Here is a 23,611-nt window from a genome sequence, read left to right on the forward strand (position 1 = left end):
GTATTTGGGGAGTTTATCCCATTCTTCTCTGCAGATCCTCTTATGCTCTGTCAGGTTGGATTGTGGGCATCACTGCACAGCTATTTTCAGGTCTTTCCAGAGATGTTAGATCGGGCTCAAGTCCGGGCTCTGGCTGCGCCACTCAAGGACATTCAGAGACTTGTCCCAAAGCCACTCCTGCGTTGTCTTGGCTGTGTGCTTAGGGTCATTGTCCTGTTGGAAAGGGAACCTTCACCAGTCTGAGGACCTGAGCGCTCTAGAGTAGGTTTTCATCAAGGATCTCTCTGTACTTTGGTCTATTCATCTTTCCCTCGATCCCGACTAGTCTCCCAGTCCCTGCCACTGAAAAACATCCCCACAGCATGATGCTGGGATGGTGCCAGGTTTCCTCCAGACATGATGCTTGGCATTCAGGCAAAATAGTTCAATCTTGTTTTCATCAGACCCAGATAATCTTGTTTCTCATGGTCTGAGAGTGTTTAGGTGCCTTTTGGCAATCTCCAAGCGGGCTGTTATGTGCCTTTTTACTGAGGAGTGGCTTCTGTCTGGCTACTCTACCATAAAGGCCTGATTGGTGAAGTGTTGCAGAGATGGTTGCCTTCTGGAAGGTTCTCCCATCTCCACCGATGAACTCTAGAGCTCTGTCAGAGTTACCATCGGATTCTTGGTCACCTCCCCACCTTCCCAATTTCTCAGTTTGGCCGGGCGGCTAGCTCTAGGAAGAGTCTTGGTGGTTCCAAACTTCTTCCATTTAAGAATGATGGAGGCCACTATGTTCTTGGGGACCTGTGCTGCAGAAGAACACTTTTTGGTACCCTTCCCCAGATCTGTTCCTCGACACAATGCTGTCTTGGAGCTCTACAGACTATTCCGTCGACCTCATGGCTTGGTTTTTGCGCATGCACTGTAAACTGTGGGACCTTATATAGACAGGTGTGCCTTTCCAAATCCTGTCTGATCAATTTAATTTACCACAGGTGGACTCCAATCAAGTTGTAGAAATATCTCAAGGATGATCCATGGAAACAGTATTCACCTGAGCTCAATTTCGAATCTCATAGCAAAGTGCCCAAATACTTATGTAAATAAGGTATTTGTTTTTTATTTTGAATAAAGCTGTAATATAACAAAATGTGGGTAAAGTTATGGGGTCTGAATGCTTTCCGAAAGGCACCGTATGTACTGTATTTGTAGTGGAAACAAGATAAGCATAGAGCGAAAGCAATGCTTTTCAATGCTTTTACACCTGCATTGTTTGCTGTTTGGGGTTTTAGGCTGGGTTTCTGTACAGCACTTTGAGATATCAGCTGATGTACGAAGGGCTATATAAATAAATTTGATTTGATTTGATGAACAATTTACCCCCCAAAATATTTATCTACCCATTTTAATATAAAACAGTTAATTTACCTTAGAGCTGATCTGATTTCCACACTGTCCAATTTTATAGTTCCACATGATGAGCAAGCTACAGACTGCAAAAAAACACAGGCCTCTGACATGACATGGCACAACCTCCTCACCAGGGTTTTATACCCCAGAACAGAGGGCATCCGATGTCACTGCTACCAGGGTGACACCCAACCACCCAGTCACAGCATGTACCCTGTGATCCCTTCTCGACTTTAATTTGCATTGAACACAGTATGAATGCATGTTGATGTGCTGAACAAGTTTGATGTTTAAAGAGGCTATATAGGACGCATGCCTTTGGGGATGCTAAGGGGTCCCCTAAATGGATAAAACTAGTTTTGCACAGTCTCTTTAATATATTTTAATCATGTCTTACTTCATAAAAGTTTGGGAACCTCTTTCAGAGAAGTTATTGTTTGGCTGTTGACAGTGCACAGATCATTTCCAATCTCAGTCCTTAAATCTGCTTGAAAATCAGAGACAATGTTTAAAAAATATTGCCGTCCATCAATGATTTCCAACCAAATTTACTGAGCTTGAGTGATTTTGACAAAAACAATGGAAATATGTTGCACTAAGAGTTGTGCAACTGTAATCAGCGTAATATTGCTAGCTAGTACCATTTCAATCGGTGATGTACTTGCTCTGAGACCTTGAAGTAGTTGTTTCCCCTAGCTCTGCAAGGCCTGCAGCTTTTGCGGCGCGATAAGTAACGATGCTTCGAGGGTGACTGTTGTCGATGTGTTCAGAGGGTCCCTGGTTCGAGCCAAGATTGGGGCAAGGAGAAGGACAGAACAATACTGTTAAACAAAGTTGGTAGAATCTTATTCAAAATGATTCACAGCTGTAATTGTTGCCAAAGGTACTTCAAGAAATATTAACTCTGGAATGTGAAAACATACAATGCCCTGCATTTTCATTTTTTATTCATTTGAAAAATAAAATGTTCTTTCACGTAACAAATGTGGAGTAAGTTGTGTAGATTATTAGCAGGGAAAGAGGCAAAGGGTGTGTAGACTTTCACTAGCGTCTGTATAATGAACAGTGTCTGTATCAACCCTGGATGGGTACCAGGGGGCGCTGTATTGAAGCCAACTCCCCCACCATTGTAAAAAATACTTTGGACGCTATAGAAATGCAATTTATTAATGTCTGCATTTGTTAACACATTTATTTGATTACAGACACCTTAATGCATGCTTTTAAATGATCTAATAAACCAATGTGGGAAATTGGTAACTCCGTGTTACGTAGACCAAAATTAGTTTGGTTTAATTAAGAGGAGTGTGGAGTGTTAAGTACAGAATGGTGGGTCAACCATATGTACTCCAAACATTTTCTGTCTCTCATTGATAATCCATTTACATCCACAAAACTGTAGAAGTGAGGTGAGGTTCTGTAAAGGATATTCTGATTGAACAAACATAATTCCAGCATTCAAATCAAACAAAATGATCATGCCATATTATGTACTGAGGAAGTACAGTTCCCGCGCAGCCCAGTCAAAACTGTTCGCTGCTCTGGCCCCCCAATGGTGGAACAAACTCCCTCACGACGCCAGGACAGCGGAGTCAATCACCACCTTCCGGAGACACCTGAAACCCCACCTCTTTCAGGAATACCTAGGATAGGATAAAGTAATCCTTCTCACCCCCCCCCCTTAAAAGATTTAGATGCACTATTGTAAAGTGCCTGTTCCACTGGATGTCTTAAGGTGAACGCACCAATTTGTAAGTCGCTCTGGATAAGAGCGTCTGCTAAATGACTTAAATGTAAATGTATGGACGACTCTGAAAGTTCTCCAAATACCTGTACATTTTGAACAGTTACCCATCAATTTATTTATTTTTATTTCACCTTTATTTAACCAGGTAGGCTAGTTGAGAACAAGTTCTCAATTACAACTGTGACCTGGCCAAGATAAAGCATAGCAGTGTGAACAGACAACAACACAGAGTTACACATGGAGAAAACAATAAACAAGTCAATAACACAGTAGAAAAAATAAAGTCTATATACATTGTGTGCAAAAGGCATGAGGTAGGCGAATAATTACAATTTAGCAGATTAACACTGGAGTGATAAATGATCAGATGGTCATGTGCAGGTAGAGATACTGGTGTGCAAAAGAGCAGAAAAGTAAATAAATAAAATAATAAATAAAAACAGTATGGGGATGAGGTAGCTAAAATGGGTGGGCTATTTACCGATGGACTATGTACATCTGCAGGGATCGGTTAGCTGCTCAGCTGCTCAGAATGTTAATTTACTATAATGGAGAAATGCTGTAGGTGTATTCAGCTGGTAAGGAATGATTTTAAATGGATCATTCAGATATATTTTTCATTCAAATGTATTTGACCTAATGCTATATAAATACTAAACAAAAATATAAATGCAACATGCAAAGTATTGGTCCCATGTTTCATAAGCTGAAATAAAAGATCCCATTTTCCACACACAAAACACATATTTCTTTCAAATGTTGTGCACACATTTGTTTTCATCCCTGTTAGGGAGCATTTCTCCTTTGCCAAGAAAATACATCCACCTGAAAAGCTGTGGCATATCAAAAAGCTGATTAAACCGCATGATCATTACACAGGTGCACCTTGTGCTGGGGATAATAAAAGACCACTCTAAAATGTACAGTTGTGTCACACGACAACACACAAAAATAGGACAAAACACACATCACGACAAAAGACAACGCTACATAAAGAGAGACCTAAGACAACAACATAGCAAGGCAGCAACACATGACAACCAAGGGTACTCTGTGACAGGTTGTGGCTGAGACAACAGATTTGGACTTTATACACTGAACCCTTTGAGAAAGGTAGTTAGCAAACCAGGCCAAAGACCCATCAGAGACACCAATACTCCTTAGCCGGCCCACAAGAATGGAATGGTCTAACGTATCAAAAGCTTTGGCCAAGTCAATAAAAATAGCAACACAACATTGCTTAGAATCAAGGGCAATGGCGACATCATTAAGGACCTTTAATAAGGTTGCAGTGACCCATCCATAGCCTGAAACCAGATTGCATACCAGAGAGAATACTATTGACATCAAGAAAGCCAGTCAGTTGATTATTGACAAGTTTTTCCAACACTTTTGATAAACAGGGCAAAATAGAAATAGGCCTATAACAGTTAGAATCAGCTTGATCTCCCCCTTTAAATAAAGGACGGACCGGGGCTGCCTTTCAAGCAATGGGAACCTCCCAAGAGAGGAGAGACAGGTTAAATGGTCAGAGATAAGCTTGGCGATGATAGGGGCAGCAACCTTAAAGAAGAAAGGGTAAACCATCTGACCCAGATGTTTTTTGGGGAGGAGCGTCAGAGCTAGTCGCATTAGAAGGGGTGGCTGAGTCAAATAAGAATCCTGACTTAATGAAGTGGTGATTAAAGAGCTGAGCCATGTGCTTCTTGTCAGTAACAACCACATCATCAACATTAAGGGACATGGGCAGATTTGAAGGAGGTTTATTCTCCAGATCTTTAATTGTTTTCCAGAACTTCTTGGGGTTAGACCCAGAGAGAGAACTGCTCCTTAAAGTAACTAACTTTGGCCTTCCGGATAGCCTGAGTGCACTTATTTCTCATTTGCCTGAACGAGAGCCATGAGTCAGCCTGAGTATGCGTATGCTGAGCCTTTTGCCAAATGTAATTCTTGAGGTAGAGTAACTCTGAAAGATCATGGTTGAACCAGGGGCTGAACCTGCTTTTAATTATCTTTTTTTTTTATGGTGGCGTGTTAACAATACCACTGAAAAAAAAAAAAAAAAAAAAGAAGGTTCAAAGTGTCTTTGACAGAGGGGATCAAGCTGATTCTATACCATTTGACAGAGGCCAGTTCATGAAGGATGGCATGCTCATTAATTTTTTTTAGCAAGCATCTATGACAAATCAGGACAGGTCGTTTCACTGAGCAGCCATTACGAACACAGGCTGTAAGACAGTGATCACTAAGCTCATTACAGAAAATACCAGACTGATACCTATATCAGGATTATTTGCGAGTATAACTTCGAGGAGAGTAGCCTTTTCTGAGTGTTTGGAGTCATACCTTGTGGGATTGGTAGACTTAGTGTAAAGGGCCGGTTCTGATGGAAGACAATAGCACCCAGCAAAAGTCAACAAAGAGCTTTTTGAAAGTTTAATGCTTAAAACCAGCAAATCAAATTGTTTGGGGACAGACTTGGTGGAGACAACTGAGCACTGAAGGTGATCCTTGGTAAAGATCACCACTCCCCCACCTTTGGAAGATCTGTCTGGCCGAAAAAGGTTATAACCAGAAAGGGTAACATCAGTATTCAAAACACTCTTCCTTAACCACGTCTCAGTAATGACCAACACATCTGGATTGGAGCTGTGAACCCACACTTTCAATTGATCCATTTGAGGTAATACGCTTCTAGTGTTAACATGCAGAAAACACAGGCTTTTACGAGAGCACAAATCAGTGGAGCAGATATCAGAGCACAAGTCAGAATTGGTGCTAGCAACAGTAGATGGGCCAGGGTGTACATGCACATTTCCACATATAATTGGCAGTAATACAATCAAGGTACGGCAGAGGACAGGGAGAGCTCTGCAGTGTTGATTTATCAAATCAAATTCATTTATATAGCCCTTCGTACATCAGCTGATATCTCAAAGTGCTGAACTGAAACCCAGCCTAAAACCCCAAACAGCAAGCAATGCAGGTGTAGAAGCACGGTGGCTAGGAAAAACTCCCTAGAAAGGCCAAAACCTAGGAAGAAACCTAGAAAGGAACCAGGCTATGTGGGGTGGCCAGTCCTCTTCTGGCTGTGCCGGGTAGAGATTATAACAGAACATGGCCAAGATCTTCAAATGTTCATAAATGACCAGCATGGTCAAATAATAATAATCACAGGCAGAACAGTTGAAACTGGAGCAGCAGCACGGCCAGGTGGACTGGGGACAGCAAGGAGTCATCATGTCAGGTAGTCCTGAGGCATGGTCCTAGGGCTCAGGTCCTCCGAGAGAGAGAAAGAAAGAGTTCATAATTTATGATTATGAATGTTCACCAGATGGCAACAAGATCATATTGTACAGCAATTTCATCAGATAACATGAATACAGAGCCGGTGAGAAGTGGTTAGAATAGGGTGGGAGGCCAAAAGTCTGTATAACCAATAGAGTCAGAGTCCCGAGTGAGGGAACAAATCTGTCCCACATTTGGGTAAGCAAGAAAGTTCAGTCAACAAAGCATGCAGGAGTTATGAGGCAAATAGCAAAATGCACAAGAATTTAAAAAATATATATAACAACTTGGGGCTAGCCATTGTAAGGTCAGGGTCACTTTCCCCAGCAGTGCGTGTGCTGGAGGCGAGCGAATGTTCGGGAGAGGTGGGAGTACCTGTACCAGACAGGGGGAGATGGTCCACGGCAGACGGTGAACAGGTGGAATCCAAGCAGCAGTGCAGCATGCAACAGGTGTAGGTGTCATCCATTTGGGAGCAGCTTTTTCTCGTAGAAAATGTCAGTGGATGGTCTCTGAACAACGGGAGGTGGCTTCAAAGACCTCTGGATTTGGGTTGGGCAGATGGAGTTACTCGTGCCACTTGTTGGGCCCAAAAACCTTGATTCCTCTCACCTCAGTGCTAATTGAAGTTGTATCTGGTCTGTCCTAGCAAGCCTGGCAGCCTTAACTCAGCATTCAGTCAACACAAAGTAAAATATATCATTGTAACGTACTTTATTTTTCATTTTTCTTCTCAGGTTTCAAAATAGAATCAGAAAAAACACTACTCACTCAGTTCCAGGTTGGATGGTGTCCTCAGGTCTCTGCTGTATAGCTTGAAAAAAGGAATCCTTGGTAGCGGTAATACCTCCAGGTAATTTTGTCCAAAATTAGGTTGTTGGTTTGGAGTTCTGATCTGGAGCAAAGGCCATGCTGTGGAGGGTAGCATCCTTCATATGTCCCTGCCGAAAAAAACAAGTTTATCTAACTCCAAATCTACCTTCTCTCACTGCTGACTGCAGGAACATCCACCAGAGCTGTTGCCAGATAATTTCTCTACCATAAGCCACCTCCAACTCATTGGCTGGGCCTGGCTCCCCAGTGGGTGGACCAATGCCCTCCCAGGCCCAACCATGCCCAGTCATGTGTAATCCAGATTAGGGCCTAATAAATCTATTTCAATTTTTTTCCCCAAGCACTACACAGCTGATTCAAATAACCAACTCATCATCATGCTTGGATTATTTGAATCAGCTAAGTATTGCTTGGGCGAAACACTAAAAGTGCACCTGGGGACAGGGTTTGAGAAACCCTGGTCTGAGTTGGGGAGGGGAAAACTGTAAATTAGATGTTATTAACAGAGGTTTGGAACTCTTTAAAATCGGTCTATTAACTAATTTGCCGTATGGTGAAAACTACATCAAACAAAAACAGGCTGTAATTTCAGGTAGTCTTTCCAAAAGGCTCTTACACTAAAAAGTAATTAGCATTTTTCACAATTTTACAGTATTATTCTAACCTCAGGGTAGAAATATTATAAAACACAGGAATATCACGACTGCACTGGGCCTTTATACAAAAATCTCTGTAAAATGATGGCACTTGTTTCCACTCCACTAAAAGTAATGCATGAACTGGGAAGACAGCGGCACTACAAGTAACATTTCATTTGCATAATAAAAAATAAAAAAGCTAAACACAATCCATTGTGCTCCAAGCCTACCATTGTACCATGGCATTACAATGCACACTTAGACAATATTCCCTAATATTACAGACTTTATTCATTAAGAAGTACAAAGAGTGAAACCCGTACATTTCAGAGACTTATTAAAAATACCAGAGATATAAAACATTTCCATCACATGTAAACATTATAGCTGTGTTTGTGGCCTTTGCTCTACTTCTCTCTCTCCAACTTGAAAATAAAACTATAGGAGTACAGTCAGTGTGGGGTTGGAGGGGGGCGGAGGAGGAGTCTGAGGAGTTGGTGTGGCAGGTAAGAGGGGGGCTAAGGCTGTAGCAGTCAGGGTGTAGACACACTCTCTTCAGCTAGCAATTTTTTCAATCTCATCCAGATCAGCTGTGTCCAGCTTCTCAATTTTCTCATCTGTGGATGATGGGGAATAAGGATTAGGTCATTATAAAGACTATTGTCTCATGGAGAGAAAAAAACAACATGTTATATCTCAAAAGAAAATGGATGACTAGCTAAACTGGATAAATCTCTGCAGTGGACGTATTCTAAAGTTGTTATTTTGTTCTTGGTTGAAAATTCATTATTTCTGTGTCATATAGCATGCAGAAATTAATATAGAGAAATATTGCACAACATAGCATTTCCATCGTGACTTACTGAAGTGATCCTTGGATCTTGTTGAGGACATTCATGCTGAACTTGCTGTCTACCATGTTGATGGCCAATCCCCTCTTCCCAAAACGACCTGTGCAGGTACGTCTCATTGTCTGGGTCACCGTCTCGCTCCACCGGCAGGTCAAAGTTTAGCACCACGGAAACTTGCTCCACGTCGATACCTGGAGGGAAGGTCAGAAAGACAGATGAGAAAGGGTGGATGGCCAGATCATTTGGCGCCGACAGATAGGGCTGCTGTGCTTCTAGCTCTTAGGAAACATCGCAGTATTTTTTTTTGTTTTGTGTTATTTCTTACATTATTAGCCCAGATTTTTTTGTGTTATTACATACAGCCGGAAATAACTTTTGGATATCAGAGAGGCGGCTACTTGCCAGAATTACGACAAGGAATAGAACTTTCCCAAATCAGATCCTTTGTTAGTATCCCCCAGGGCAATTGAACTGATTCCAGAAGCTGACCAAAAACACAGCCGGCAGAGGAGAGATACTCGGAGTGTTGAGGACATTCATTCAACTCAGGAGGTGCTCACACCACCCACCGCTTCCGAGTATATTACTCTCTAATGTTCATTCTCTGGATAATAAAGTTGACGAGCTCAGGGCGAGGTGTGATAACATAGAGGAACTCAAGTCCTTCTGTTCACCCGACCGAGAATACCTCAAATGCCGACCATATTACCAAAATAATCATCTTTGGCTAGGGTCGCAGCCATGCATATTCCCCCTCAAGCCGATACCATGACGGCCCTCAACTTCACTGGACTTTATGCAAACTGGAAACTACATATCCTGAGGCCGCATTTATTGTAGCTGGTGATTTTAACAAAGCAAATCTGAGAAAAACACTACCGAAGTTCTATCAGCACATTGACTGTAGTACTCGAGCTGTTAAAAACACTCGACCGCTGCTACTCCAACTTCTGGGATGCCTACAAGGCCCGACCTCCCTTCGGCAAATCTGATCACGAGTCCATTTTGCTCCTCCCTTCCTATAGGCAGAAACTCAAAACAGGAAGTACCTGTGCTAAAGTCTATTCAACTCTGGTCTGACCAATCGGAATCAACGCTTCAAGATTGTTTTGATTCCGCAGACTGTGATATGTTCTGGGTAGTCTCTGAGAATAACATTGATGACTCCTTGCTGTCCCCAGTCCACCTGGCCGTGCTGCTGCTCCAGTTTCAACTGTTCTGCCTGCGTCTATGGAACCCTGACCTGTTCACCGGATGTGCTACCTGTCTCAGACCTGCTGTTTTCAACTCTCTAGAGACAGCAGGAGCGGTAGATACTCTGAATGATCGGCTATGAAATGCCAACTGACATTTACTCCTGAGGTGCTGACCTGTTGCACCCTCGACAACTACTGTGATTATTATTATTTGACCATGCTGGTCATTTATGAACATTTGAACATCTTGGCCATGTTCTGTTATAATCTCCACCCAGCACAGCCAGAAGAGGACTGGCCCTATTATGTGAAAGACTCCAGCCACCTTAGTCATAGACTGTTCTCTCCGCACGGTAAGCGGTAACGGAGCGCCAAGTCTAGGTCCAAAAGGTTTCTTAACAGCTTCTACCCCCAAACCATAAGACTCCTGAACAGCTAATCAAAGGGCTACCCAGACCCCTCTTTTACACTGATGCTACTCTCTGGTTATTATCTATGCATAGTCACTTTAACTCTACCTACATGTACATATTACCTCAACTAACCGGCGCCCCCGCACATCGACTCTGTACCGGTACCCCCTGTATATAGCCTCGCTTGTTATTTTACTGCTGCCGTTTAATTATTTTTTACTTTATTTTCTATATTACTTATCACTTCGTTTTTTATTTTATTAAGGGCTTGTAAGTAAGCATTTCACTGTTGTATTCAGGTGCATGTGACAAATACAATTTGATTTAAAAAAAAATTTAAAAGGTAGTGTACACAATAGTTTTCCAAGTAGAGATAGACCTGTGTAATGTATCAGTCTACTACAGCCATGTGCAGGAGTCAGAGTTGCTCTTGTATGACTACCTTAACTGAAAGTCTTTCTCTAAAAGAGCTCTCAGGTCTATGTGTTCTGATGCATGTCTGTATTGTCCCTGAGTGAGTCCTATACTGTAGACAATTTCCACATTCAGATCATTCAATTCAGTAAAATGCATTCAAAGCTCCCGTTAGTATGGTTGGTTGAGTAACCTCTGGCGCAGACGTTGGTGGTGACCAGGACCTTCTCCTTTCCTTCTCTGAAGCGGTCGATGACAGCAGCTCTCTGCTCCACCTGCATCTCCCCACTGAGCAGCACCACCTGGTGGCCCTCCCGGGACAGCTCACCTGCCAGCCAGCCCACAGCCTTGTCTGAGGGAGGACAGAGAAGGGGGATAAAGTATACTGAGAAGAACACCACATACCAAATCAACCCCCTACCCACTTGAAACTGCTCCCCTAGCCCGTTGTGCAGATCTGAGATTATCAAATAGGTGTAAGCAATATGGTAATACTGCTTACATTATTTTAAAATTTAAAGCTTGGCAGTTGGGATTGAAAATGTCCTGATATTCCATCCCTTATCTGAGAATAAATAAAATACATTGTGTGTGTTTGAGATCGACTACATTGCAGAGACTACTCTGAATCACTGATCTACAAATCACCTTGCTTCCCAAATAACTACACATCATGTGATAACGATTAGTGATTCTGCACCTGCAAACGTCCAGATGACTCGCCCCGAATAACTCCTCTTAACTCACATGACAGATGATCATGGCCTGAGCAATGGTGATGGCCCCGTAGATGTCGCAGAGGTCCATGAACTTCTCTTTGCTGTGACAGATGACGTAGTACTGCTTGATGGTGTCCAGCGTCTCCTCTTCCCTCTTCAGCTTGATGATGTTGGGGGTCTGGGACGACGCACTGGGCAAAGTTCCACACCATCTCCTCAAACGTGGCAGAGAACAGGAGAATCGGACACTGTTTGGGTAGAGTCCTAAAATACAGAGCGCGAGAGTGTGTCAGGGGTCAGTGTGTTTTTTTGTTTTGTTGGAAATATCCTTAAACACAGAGGGCGGAGGGGATCTGTGTGTTTGTGTGCGCATTGGTACCTTTGAATGCGTATGCTCTGGTCCTGGTGTCCCTGTGTAGCAATCAGGACATCAGCCTCTTCCAGGACAAACACCTTAATCTTCTTGGGGGTCGATGAATTTAAACTTCAGACACCAGTCCAGCATGGTGCCTGGCATCCCAATCACTACCTACTCCTGGAGCTGTGTGCCTCTCTGCACTGGGGGGAGAGGAAGATAGTGAGAAAAGGGTGATCTATAGTGCTAACCCAAACCAAACTGTGTATTTAGGTGAGACTTGCGAAGCAAAAGTCCATACTTTAGCTCTTCGTCATACTACTTCTCATTCTTATTCTTCCGCTGGCTACTCCTCTTACACCGTTTAAGATAGAAACGCCATTCAAACTTTATAATGTGTAATCGGGGTTAGGTTGCTTGCATACAACTTTTTGATTTGTATACATCTTTCATAATTAGTCTTTCTTTTGGTCCAGCCATTCAGTTTAATGGGACTTATTTTTTCAACACTAAAGCAGGAGTAGTCAACTACTCTTTGAGAAGGCCCAGTGACACACATTTCCTAAGTGGCAAAGGTCCGGGTTGACATCGTCCTTTATCGGCACTGTGGTACAGCGCAGTAAGACAGTTGTCGACATGTTGTTATATAAAATGTACATTAAATGAGACTAAGCATTTTAATTTATTTCAACTTTCTTTTGAATGTAAACGTGCAACATTGCTGAAGAATAAAAGTGGTTGCATAATTGCTTATGCAAAAAGTGTACTGTGAAGCATTGTACATGGGCCTTGAATTAAAAACACTTAAATAAAATAAATTGCATGTATTCTGGAGAAGGAGGGAGAGTTGAACAGAAATAATCATCTGAATGCGAATCTGAACATCACTGTGGGCCATGCAATATTCATGTAGAAGTCACTGGGCCTTTCCATTGCATCAGTGAGAGAAATCTCCTACCAATGCTTTGAACTTTTGCACAAAAGTGTGAGATCAACTCAGACACTGGAGAAGTTGTTTATTGGTGAGCTTGGTGCGGTATTTGTTTTTAAAAGAAGTTAATTGTGGAGAAGACTGATTCACAGCTGTATGTGGAGCCAAACATGGTCAGGATGTAGAGTGCCAGTTTCTTGAGAACAGGGACATCAGCTGCAGGTAGCATCTTTCCCCAAAAGGTTACAAAGTTAAATCACCAGCCTGCTCCTTCAAAGCCACATTCTCTTGCAGCTCAATCAACTCCATTTGCAGTGATGCAACACCTACCAATCTGAATAACTGTTTTGCTTCTTCTGACAACTTAGTCATATTTGTGACCAAGAAGTGGTTCTGGATGAGCAGCAGCAGTTCTCTTCCAATAGTGAAGTCATCAAAGCGAGCCATGAAGTTATCCATCAGCTTCTGGATGAAATCAACACGGTTGGAAACACCTTTGTCTCCCTGCATTTACACCAGAATATTTGGGAAGTGGACAAGTAAGTTCTCCCTGGAGATCACTCTTGAAAAGCTCCAATGTCTTCTGGAAAGCCCGGGCAGCCATTATATCATACACTGTGTCGTCCCATCCCTGCAGATTAACATTCATTTGATTAAAAGGTGTGATGTAATGTCTGTCAAAAATGCAACCGTTTCCATCTTCTCCTCATCTTCCAAAAACTCAGAAAACTGAGCTGCCTGGTCACTCTTTCTCTCGGAGTAAAACAAAAGATTTGATTTCCTTCCCAAATGGCCCACAATAGTTCCAAAACCCTGCCGTTGCTGAGCCATCTGACATTGCGCAGTGGTAAGTCCTCAAAACTGGCATTGGCCTCTGTCAGAATGCCGCGCAGCAGTTGATGTTTCTCTCAAAATGTTGATCAGTTTAATCATTGTTGTCATGACCTCAGAATATTATTATTTTCCCAGACTGGCACATAGGACCGATTGATGAATGATGCAGTGATATGTCAGGTCAGGGTGGTCCTCTTTCAAATGTGCAACCAGTACCCTTATTCTTCCTATCATGGCTGGAGCGTCATCTGTGGTGATGGAGACCACGGACTTCAGATCCATCCCCCTTTTTTGTCATTATCCCTTTGATGGCCTCATGGATATCCTCTCCCCGCGTCTGTGCTTCTAGATTTGTTAAGCCCAACAGCTCCTCACAGAATCCCTTCTCTGTTTTCGTTATGAAATCTAACAAAACACCAGAAGCTGGGCATAATCAGTGTCATCTGTTGATTTAGCCACAGCTAATGAAATGCAATGTTGCATTCTGAATGGCCTTCATCAAGATGTGAAGTTAAATCTTCAGCTAATATTTCAGTCCTCATTGTTGTGGAATCTGACAGTGGGATTTGTTTGATCTTCTCCCTGAGCTCATCTTTTTGTTTACCTTCAAGCAAGGTGTCAGCAACTTTACACATGCATTATTTTACCGTCTCAGCATCTGAACATGTTTTTTGGTGTATTCCCAAAACCCAAGCTATCCTCAGTGAAAAATCCATTGCACATTGCTGGGCTGTCAGGAAACTGACAAGGACTTTAGTGAACATCTCATATTGGGATTTGAGTTGGTTAATCTGGTTCGTTCTCACCTCAGTGTTCAGGGGATACATCTGATCCAATTTACTATGTCTGGGCTCATAATGGCGCTTAACATTGGGACTTTTCACAAGAGCTAAGGACTCACTGCATATCAGGCACATATGTGCTAGTTGCGGGGAGAATGAATACATGCTGTTCCATCCAATTGTCTTTGAAAATACGGTTTTCAGAGTCAACCTTTATTTTTTTTAACAAGCTATATTAACAAAGATACTGGTAACTAAGTTCCTTCTATCTGTGATATTAACAGTTGTGAACTACGGTCAAAACGTTGTTTCTTTCCGTCTACTTGTCCCAAGGTTCCGCAGAGGATATTTGGATTGATGTAATTGCGTAAGACGCGGTTTCTTGCATTTGCATATAACTACTCGATTGGATTAGACGGGGCACTAGTAGGTGGCCGTTGCTTTGAGAGAGAGCAAGAAAGAGAGGTTGCAGAATTAAATAGAGCGCTGCACCCGGTAGATATTTTTTTTTTTAAAGCCATCTAAAAATAATTTATTAACTTTATGTATCAAAATGCGATGTGGTCCGGTCCGGATTTGACCCTTCTCTGGGCCCGGACCCGGATCGCAGTCCACCAGTTGAGTTTGGCTCTTCTGAAACTTCCCATTGTGACATCATCACTAACATACACTGTAAACAATGTAACTTTTGACACATCAGCTACTTTGACCACTTCGCAATCAACTTAGACAAAAAGTTAAACCATATGAAATCTTCCTGTATTTCTCTGCTATACAAATCTGAAATATTAACAGAATTATCTGATACCAATAAAACTTAAACACAGCTGTTTAAGTAACGGCATGAACAACATTTTATCTAACTTTTTATAAACAACACCTTTTGAACACTTCCCCAACAAGTTAGACAAAAAGTTAGAGGGTATGACATCTTCGTATATTTCTTTCAAATCTGTTTGCAGAACAAAAATATATCAGCTACGGATCTAACAATAGATCTGTTTTAACACATTTATTTCCACAACAACTGCTGTTTTGACCACTCCCCCAACAAGTCAGACAAAGACTTAGAGTATGAAATCTTCATATACTGCTATTCAAATCTGGTTTGAACAAAAAAATATATTCTACCAATAAAAAGTTAGCTGTTTGTAGGAGTTTAGAGTGACAAACAAAAGCTAGCTAACAGCCCTCTTAGGTCTCATCATTATGCAGCCCAAACAGAGCTGTTGCTATGGATACTCACACAAACTTAGAGGGTATGACATCTTGGTCTATTTCTGTGCTATTAAAATCCGGCACATAATCTAGAACAGAATTATTCTACCAATAACAGCTGTTTGTCAGAGTTCAGAGTGACGAAAAGCAGTTAGCCAACTAACACCTCTCTTTATGTCGCTTCATTGAGTAGAGCAAATTGCACCGTTGCTATGGATATATCAATGCATTTCGGATGGCAAAAAGGTCCATACACTAGAAAAAAAAAAAAAATCAAATTCTCGACCTCTCCTCATTCACCATCAACTCCAAACCAACGCTGAGACGTTCAGATTGACTTTACTTAGATTGCTTGGCAAAAGATTTTTGATACCATAGACACTTTTTTAAACTAAAACCACTTAAAATGTGCATAAATTAACCTGGATTTTTATTTTATACTAGCATTTTGCAACCTTTTTTAAGAGACAGTAAAGGACTAAGTAATAGACTTACATTCGTTTCCTCTGATGGCGTAGACTAGTTTGACCTCTGAGTAGTACTTCCCCATCTGCTCAATGACCTTCCCTATCTGTAGGGGGAGACACACACAGACACTAGGGGAGAGGAGAGAGGAAGGTGTTAGATAAAAGTGGTATTAAACATCTCACCTGCTAATGCCCAAAATATAACACTATGAACAATGGAGACACACCCATGCAGTCTTGCCCCTTTACACCTGGGTCATGTTCATTAGGCGCGTTTGGACGTACTACCTGGTACTGTGTGTCCTAATGAAATACAAATACCTCTACGGAAGGAAGTTCCAACTGCTAACAGATCACAAGCCTCTGGTGGCCATCCTTGGACCAAAATCAGCTATACCAACCCTTGCGGCACTTCGAATGCAACGTTGGGCTCTGATATTGTTAGCCTACGACTACGAGATTGAGTACAGACGATCCAGTGATCACGCAAATGCCGATGCACTATCGAGACTACCGTGCAATAGTGACTCCGACAGTGAAGATGATAGAGCAGTCTTCCAGATCTCCCTCATTGATGAACTGCCCATATCTGCTTCTGACATAGCAGAGGAAACAAGGAAAGACCCAGTGCTTTCCAAAGTCTTGGACTTAACATTAGGCGGTTGGCCAACCTTCGTAAATGACGATAACCTTCGTCCATTCATCGACAAGAAAGACCAGTTGTCCACTGATCAAGGGTGTGTTCTGTGGGGATCAAGGGTGGTGGTACCTCACAAATTCCAGAGGAGACTGCTATCTGACCTGCATGAGGGACATCCAGGGATCACTCGAATGAAAGCACTCGCTCGCAGTTATCTGTGGTGGCCTGGACTGGATCAGGACATTCAACAGCATGTAGGCCACTGCTCACCTTGTGAAGCTGTTCGCAACAAGCCTGCTGCGGCGCCTCTTCATCCATGGTCCTGGGCTGCTACACCTTGGGAACGCATCCATGTGGATTACGCCGAAATAGACAAGCAACATTTCCTTGTTGTCGTTGATGTCCATTCCAAGTGGATGGAAGTGTTCCCTACTCAACTGACCACAGCTGAGAAGACCATCAATCTTCTCAGACACCTGTTTGCATCCTTTGGACTAGTCAAGGAGCTCGTATCGGACAATGGCCCTACGTTCACGTCAAACAATTTTGAAATTTTTCTCAAGAACAACGGAGTAAGGCACATCCTGTCACCACCTTACCATCCGGCATCAAACGGAGCAGCGGAGAGAGCCGTGCAAACCTTTAAGAAGGCCTGGACTAGACTCGAGGTTCAGTCTGTGCCCACCCACCAAAGGATTCCGCGGTTCCTGTTTACTTACCGTAACACACCACACACAGTAACGGAATGTACACCAGCTAAACTGTTTCTGAAACGCCAACCACGTACCCGCCTGACATTGTTGAAACCAGACTTGTCAAGCACTGTGGCAAAGCACCAGCTACAGCAGAAGAAAGCTCATGACATACACTCTAAGACTGTCAGAGAATTCAAAGAGGAAGAGAGGGTGATGGTACGTGATTTCAGACACCCCAAGCGCCTGTGGAACTCAGGTGTGATCTTGCAACGCAGAGGACCTTTGACTTACCAAGTCCAAATTGGTAATCGCCAGGTCAACGTTCATGTGGATCATCTGCTATGGTCCAACGCCCCAGCAGAGACATGCCGAGAGAACAAGAACAATAACGACCCCCAGGACTATTCTCCTGACTGTGGACGTACGGGAGAGACAGAGCCTGACCTTCCACCCGAACCTGGCCCACCACAGGAAGCCATCCTATTCAACAGCGAAGGGCACCTCAAAAGCTTGACCTGTGAGTTGAGCTGGTTAAGGAGGTAACGGACAGTAAAACAAACACTTTAATATGTCCTAGATAAAAGGAAAGAAAAAGGACATTACCTGGGTTAGTTATTAGGACACAAACTCCATCTTCGGGGCAGAATAATCCCCTGGATTTGTGCTGGGCTCTGAAAAGTCTGCTTCAACCCAGTAGTTGAAACATGTTTAAGAATGCATTGTTCAGATATTGCATTAGTAGTTACCTAACATATTTACCTTGTTCTCTGGGAGTTAAACACTATGGGGGAGGAGTGTAGTATCTGGGATCTACATCTGTTTATATTAGTTACTGTGCTGTTACTAAGCAGTAATGCATTACGGCAGTGTTACGTTACTACACCTAATAGGAAATGCACATGCACACTGGGGTGCCGGGAACTGTAGAGCACGAGGGGTTTTTGACTAAACGACAACTAACTGTACTCCCGTCTCCTGCCTGGTCATTTCTCCACAACACAAATATTACAAGACTCACCTGAGGAAACTTGTTGTTGGGGTCGACGTGACTGAGCATGGCCAGGACGAAAGCAGCCGTCTTAAATGGGGAAGAGCAAGAGAGTGAGGGAGGTAGACTCTTGGTAGTGATCTCATGTTTTAACTCAAATCTAGAGGAAGCTCTCTGTAAACTCACGGTTCTGCGAGCATCAAGGGTAAAGTGTTCTCTTGGATTTTGGAGGGGCGGTTGAAGCCCATGGCGTATACTCCCTGAAGCAGCTGAGGTTTACTGTGAGGACGGGAAGGGGTGAAAGGACACAGTGAATATTAAAGGCCGAGTACAGTCAAAAACATGATTTTCTTCTGTTTTATATATTTCCACACTATGGAGGTTGGAATAATTCTGTGAAATTGTGAAAATGATAATGCACTTTTAGTGTAAGAGCGGTTTGAAAACACTGCTTGAAATTTCAGCCTGTTTTGGTGGGATGGAGTTTTCGCCTGCCTAGCGACATTACCAGGTGGTATAACTAAATAGACCAATAACAAAGTCTGCGTTTCAAACACCCTCGTCCACTTACCCTCGCCTTATGCCCTTGGGGGAATCCCCACGGCCATATTTGTCGTCGGTTCAAATGATTAGCCAAGCAAGGGAAGTTTGCAGAGTAAGACCCTCAGCCCTCGTTTTGAAATGGAGTTTGCGAGTGTACAATTATGTTCACTTGGAGCCTGAAATGCCACATAATTCAATTTGCGATGATTGTACATCCGCTAAGAAAAGTCCACCAAAACTTAAAACTTCAACGTCGATATGGAGTCAACTTTTTAGAAAAGTAAAAACTAATGTATATAAGTTTGAAATTGTGCTACTAATGCACAAACAGGTCTCATAAAAGTAATGATGTTTTTGTTCGGTTAACATAACATGTTCCTTCTTCAGCAGTAGCTAGGCAGGCTAACCTTAGTTAGCTAATTCATTTGCTAGCTATCATACAGTAGGCATATATTAATAATGCTATAGTTAATATAAGTAGACATGCAATCATAATTCACTGTAGCGCATATATTTTTTTATTTTAATTGAAAACAATCACAGTAAGGTACTTAATTGTTACCCAGAAATTATTTGATAGAGATGGAAAAAAAATGGCTGCATTGGCGCATTAAAGAGAGAAAAGGAGACTTGGGCACCATGGGAAAAGCACATTGGTTGTGATCAATAAGACTCGCAACTGAAAATGTTTTAAAATATTTTGCAACAGAGAGCAAAAATATATATATATTTTTGGGGGGGGCAAGTTCATTTCAGGTATTCCGTGCCCGTTTCAGTCTGTTTCCTTCCATTTGATGCCTAATAAACATGACCCCTGTAGGTGCACTCTTGACCGTCTATAACTGGACTGTTTGTAGCATTACTTACAGCCGCAGCTCCTCAAATGATTTTACGGAGTAGAGTGGAGAGTTAGGATCCCGCTGAAGGACCTCTACTTGATTGGTTGTGTTCACTAGATTACTGCGTATCAACTTATTCAACAACGACTGTGCCGCCTTGTCATCTAAGGAACATCAAATACACCAGAAGAGATGTCAGTTTGGACATGCTGTTACAAGTTGAAGAACAGAGCAGTACTTTGACAACATTGAACATTTCCATGAACATCTGATCATTGAAGGCGACCCAGGCTCTCTGTCAAAGTAAGCTTAAGCATACTATAAATAAGTAACCGTATTCTGTGAGGCCAAGCTGCAATGGTCTGTTGTCTTGGTTGTGCCCACCTTTGTCGTCTTCCTCCTCCTCTGTTTTGTTTCCCTCGCCTCCTTCCATCTTTGCAGACGTTGAAGGACTTGCTGCTGCTGATGTGGTTGTTGTTGTCGTGCTTGCTGCGCCTGTGTGGGTTCAATACGTTATGTGTTAGCTTGTATTCTCAGGACAAAGTATACGTTTTAAAATAAAATATTTTATAGACCTAAGGTGGCTGAGAACCTATCTTACCATTTCCCTCAAGCTTGTCTTTGATTTGCAGGCTACCAATCTAGGAAACAAAAACCTTGACTGTTTTTGGGGAGGTGCAGGAATTTTGATTATGTTGTTACTTGTCATTTCAAGTGCACCCTTTCAATTACAAACAAAGAATGATTGCTCGCTTTGACTTGGTTCTCGAGAGCCCCATTGGAGTCATGAGAAGGGCTAACTTTGACTCAAAGCAACTGACAGCCAAGTGCACTGACAGATCGATGAGTGGGTAAACGTCAACCACTGATTTCACACATCTGCCTGGACAGATGACATGCTCGTGAACATGTCGCGAGAAGCAATAATTGTAATCTAGTACGAAATCAAATTGTGTCATAAGCGTAATGGCATGCATTACCATCAAAAACAAACCACTTGTTACTAGTTGATCTGGCTGGCCGAGTTAGAATGTTAGCTCACTTGGTTAACTAGTTAGCGTTAGTCGTCGTGATGTTGATCGGTTTTAGGATTGAGGGAGTCTTTTGAGTCATGCATACAATGTTCATTGCTTACAATACATTTAGGTATGTTGACAGAGGACGCGGTAGCTAGAGAACTAGATGAAGTATAGGCAGGTGGACTAACATTTCGTCAAAAGCGCAGTTCGGGCTAGTGCTTACCGATTCCGCCGCGGCTTCTTGTTCGTCCACAGCCTGGGCCCAGGAGTCCGTTGCCATGATGTCAGCGGTTGTTCAGTCACCCTCGTCGTCTTCTCACCACCGGAACCCCTCTAGTTTCAACACCGAACAGACAACTGAGCTAGAAAAGTGTTTCCAAAGTCTGAAAAATAAACTAATTGTACAATAATGTGACGGGATTCGGCTCCAGATGGTTTCCACTAGTTACCACAGCCACAAAGTCGACATCGATTTTTGGTCTTCATTCACGGTTAGGTTTAATAAAATCTCATTTTAAGAAAAGTATTTGTAGAATTAGGCTGGTTGTATGACTTTGTGTCAGTGGTAACTAGTGAGGACCGCTCTGGAAAGCACCTGTACGTCCGTAAAAAGGTCTGGATGGAGAATGAGACAAGAGCGAGCAAAATAGTTCCTCCCAACACCCAACTGGCACAAAAAAAAGTGCATTCAAAACTCTCTAATTATATGTTGTGCATTTACAAAAAAAACGCCCTTTCTGGATAATATTATTGTATTTCCAATGGAGTTTTCTCAATACTTGCCGATGCGTTCAATAATTTATCTGCAGTAAAATATTTCTCACAATATGAAATACTTTACTCAGCCTTTAGATGTCGACCTAAACATCCTGTCTTGGAAAACTGGGATAGTGGTTGCATTCAAGTCATTTCATAGATCTTAGGGAACAGTTTGCAACTATTTGCAATGAAGATGAAGACTTCGGCAGTAGGAATCCATTCATAGCTCATAGCTCATGTAATGGCTGTGTCCAGTTATTTATAGACAGTCTATGGAATTGTGTTCTGAATTTACTCTTGTCACCGCTGGATGCAAGCAAGCCCAACGCCCTGACCAATAGAAGCACAGGGCACCTAAAGGCTCTGTTTGCCTGTCTGCCTGTCTGTCTGTCTGTCTGTCTGTCTTTCTCTCTCTCTCACATACACTTTCTCTGTCTCTCTCTCTGTCTCACAAACACACACTCTCTCTCTCTCTCTCTCTCTCTCTCTCTCTCTCTCTCTCTCTCTCCATGTGTTTGTGTGTCCAGCTGCATTGTCCAGACACAGCATTGATTAAACCCACAGAGAGCCAGAGGTCACCTCTCTGAAGCTTGACTTCCCTGCGGCTACTGCTGCTGCTTCATTACATGCAGAATTGATTTAACACCTTGCTTGGTCTCGTTCCACTGGGATGGATGGACAGAGAGATAGAGAGAGAGAGAGACGGGATGGCTAGATGGATGGCGAGACAGAGAGAGTGAAAGAGAAAGATAGAGAAGAGGGAGTTGTATACGATGACAGTGGCTTTGGATTGCATTGAGGAAGACTATCTTGATCGTTGTTCCCATGTCACTCGTCGAGAGTGATCATCGGTGCATGTTGAGGTATCGGAGGAGGTGTGTGTGGGGACTTTCAGAGCTTTAGTTTGGAGATACATTTATCAAGGCTTAAAAAGGAGTCTTGAGTTTATTGTTCCCTTACAAACGGCGGCTGCGCTGGAGGAGGTATCCATGGCAACCGAAAGTGTAAAAGTAAGGTTTAAGGTCCCCCGAGAATTTTGGAAGAGACAAAGAAGAAGTGCTACACATAATCACATCAATGAAACTCAATGGTGTGTGTGTGCATGTCTGTGTGTGCCTGTATATACAGTATTTTGCCAAAAAATGTTTTACCAACAAGCAGGTTTGGCGTCAATTCCAATTTAGTTTTCAATTCAAATTCAATTCTTGAATTCACTCATGAAGTCGAGTATTTACGTTGAATTCAATTTCGACCTTCAACAGTCTTCAAGTTTTGGAATTGGAACTTAATTGGAATTGTAAAAACATTTCATCTTTGGATTTGAATTGAATTCGAATTCAATATTTTTTACATTTCCAAGTAAATGGAATTAATGTACTTCGTATCAAACATTTACTGCAAGATTTGCTTTAAATCATTTGATTTCTATATTTCATGTATAGCTAGGCAGTTTAAACAGTGATGCGATCAGCCTGAAAGCCTGAGAGAATTGGAATTTGTAGAATTCGTAGCACGCGCTCCAGCAGGTGTATCTCACTGATCATCCCGAAAGCCAACACCTCATTTGGCCGCCTTTCGTTCCAGTTCTCTGCTGCCTGTGACTGGAATAAATTGCAAAAATCGCTGAAGTTGGAGACTTTTATCTCCCTCAACAACTTCAAACATCTGCTATCTGAGCAGCTAACCGATCGCTGCAGCTGTACGTAGTCTATCGGTAAATAGCCCACCCAATTTTACCTACCTCATCCCCATACTGTTTATATTTATTTACTTTTCTGCTCTTTTGCACACCAATATCTCTACCTGTACATGACCATCTGATCATTTATCACTCCAGTGTTAATCTGCAAAATTGTAATTATTTGCCTACCTCCTCATGCCTTTTGCACACAATGTATATAGACTCACTTTTTTTTCTACTGTGTTATTGACTTGTTAATTGATTACTCTGTGTGTAACTCTGTGTTGTCTATACACACTGCTATGCTTTATCTTGGCCAGGTCGCAGTTGCAAATGAGAACTTGTTCTCAACTAGCCTACCTGGTTAA

At 42.3% G+C, this 23,611-nt stretch overlaps 1 pseudogene; it reads right to left on the minus strand.

Annotated features, from left to right (window-relative positions):
- Nucleotides 1–3,246: 3,246 nt before the first annotated feature.
- LOC115135448 (ATP-dependent RNA helicase DDX19A-like) lies at nt 3,247–21,454 on the minus strand (annotated as a pseudogene).
- Nucleotides 21,455–23,611: the final 2,157 nt, after the last annotated feature.

This window comes from Oncorhynchus nerka, linkage group LG2 (genome assembly GCF_034236695.1).
Source record: "Oncorhynchus nerka isolate Pitt River linkage group LG2, Oner_Uvic_2.0, whole genome shotgun sequence".
In the NCBI taxonomy this organism is placed as follows: domain Eukaryota; kingdom Metazoa; phylum Chordata; class Actinopteri; order Salmoniformes; family Salmonidae; genus Oncorhynchus; species Oncorhynchus nerka.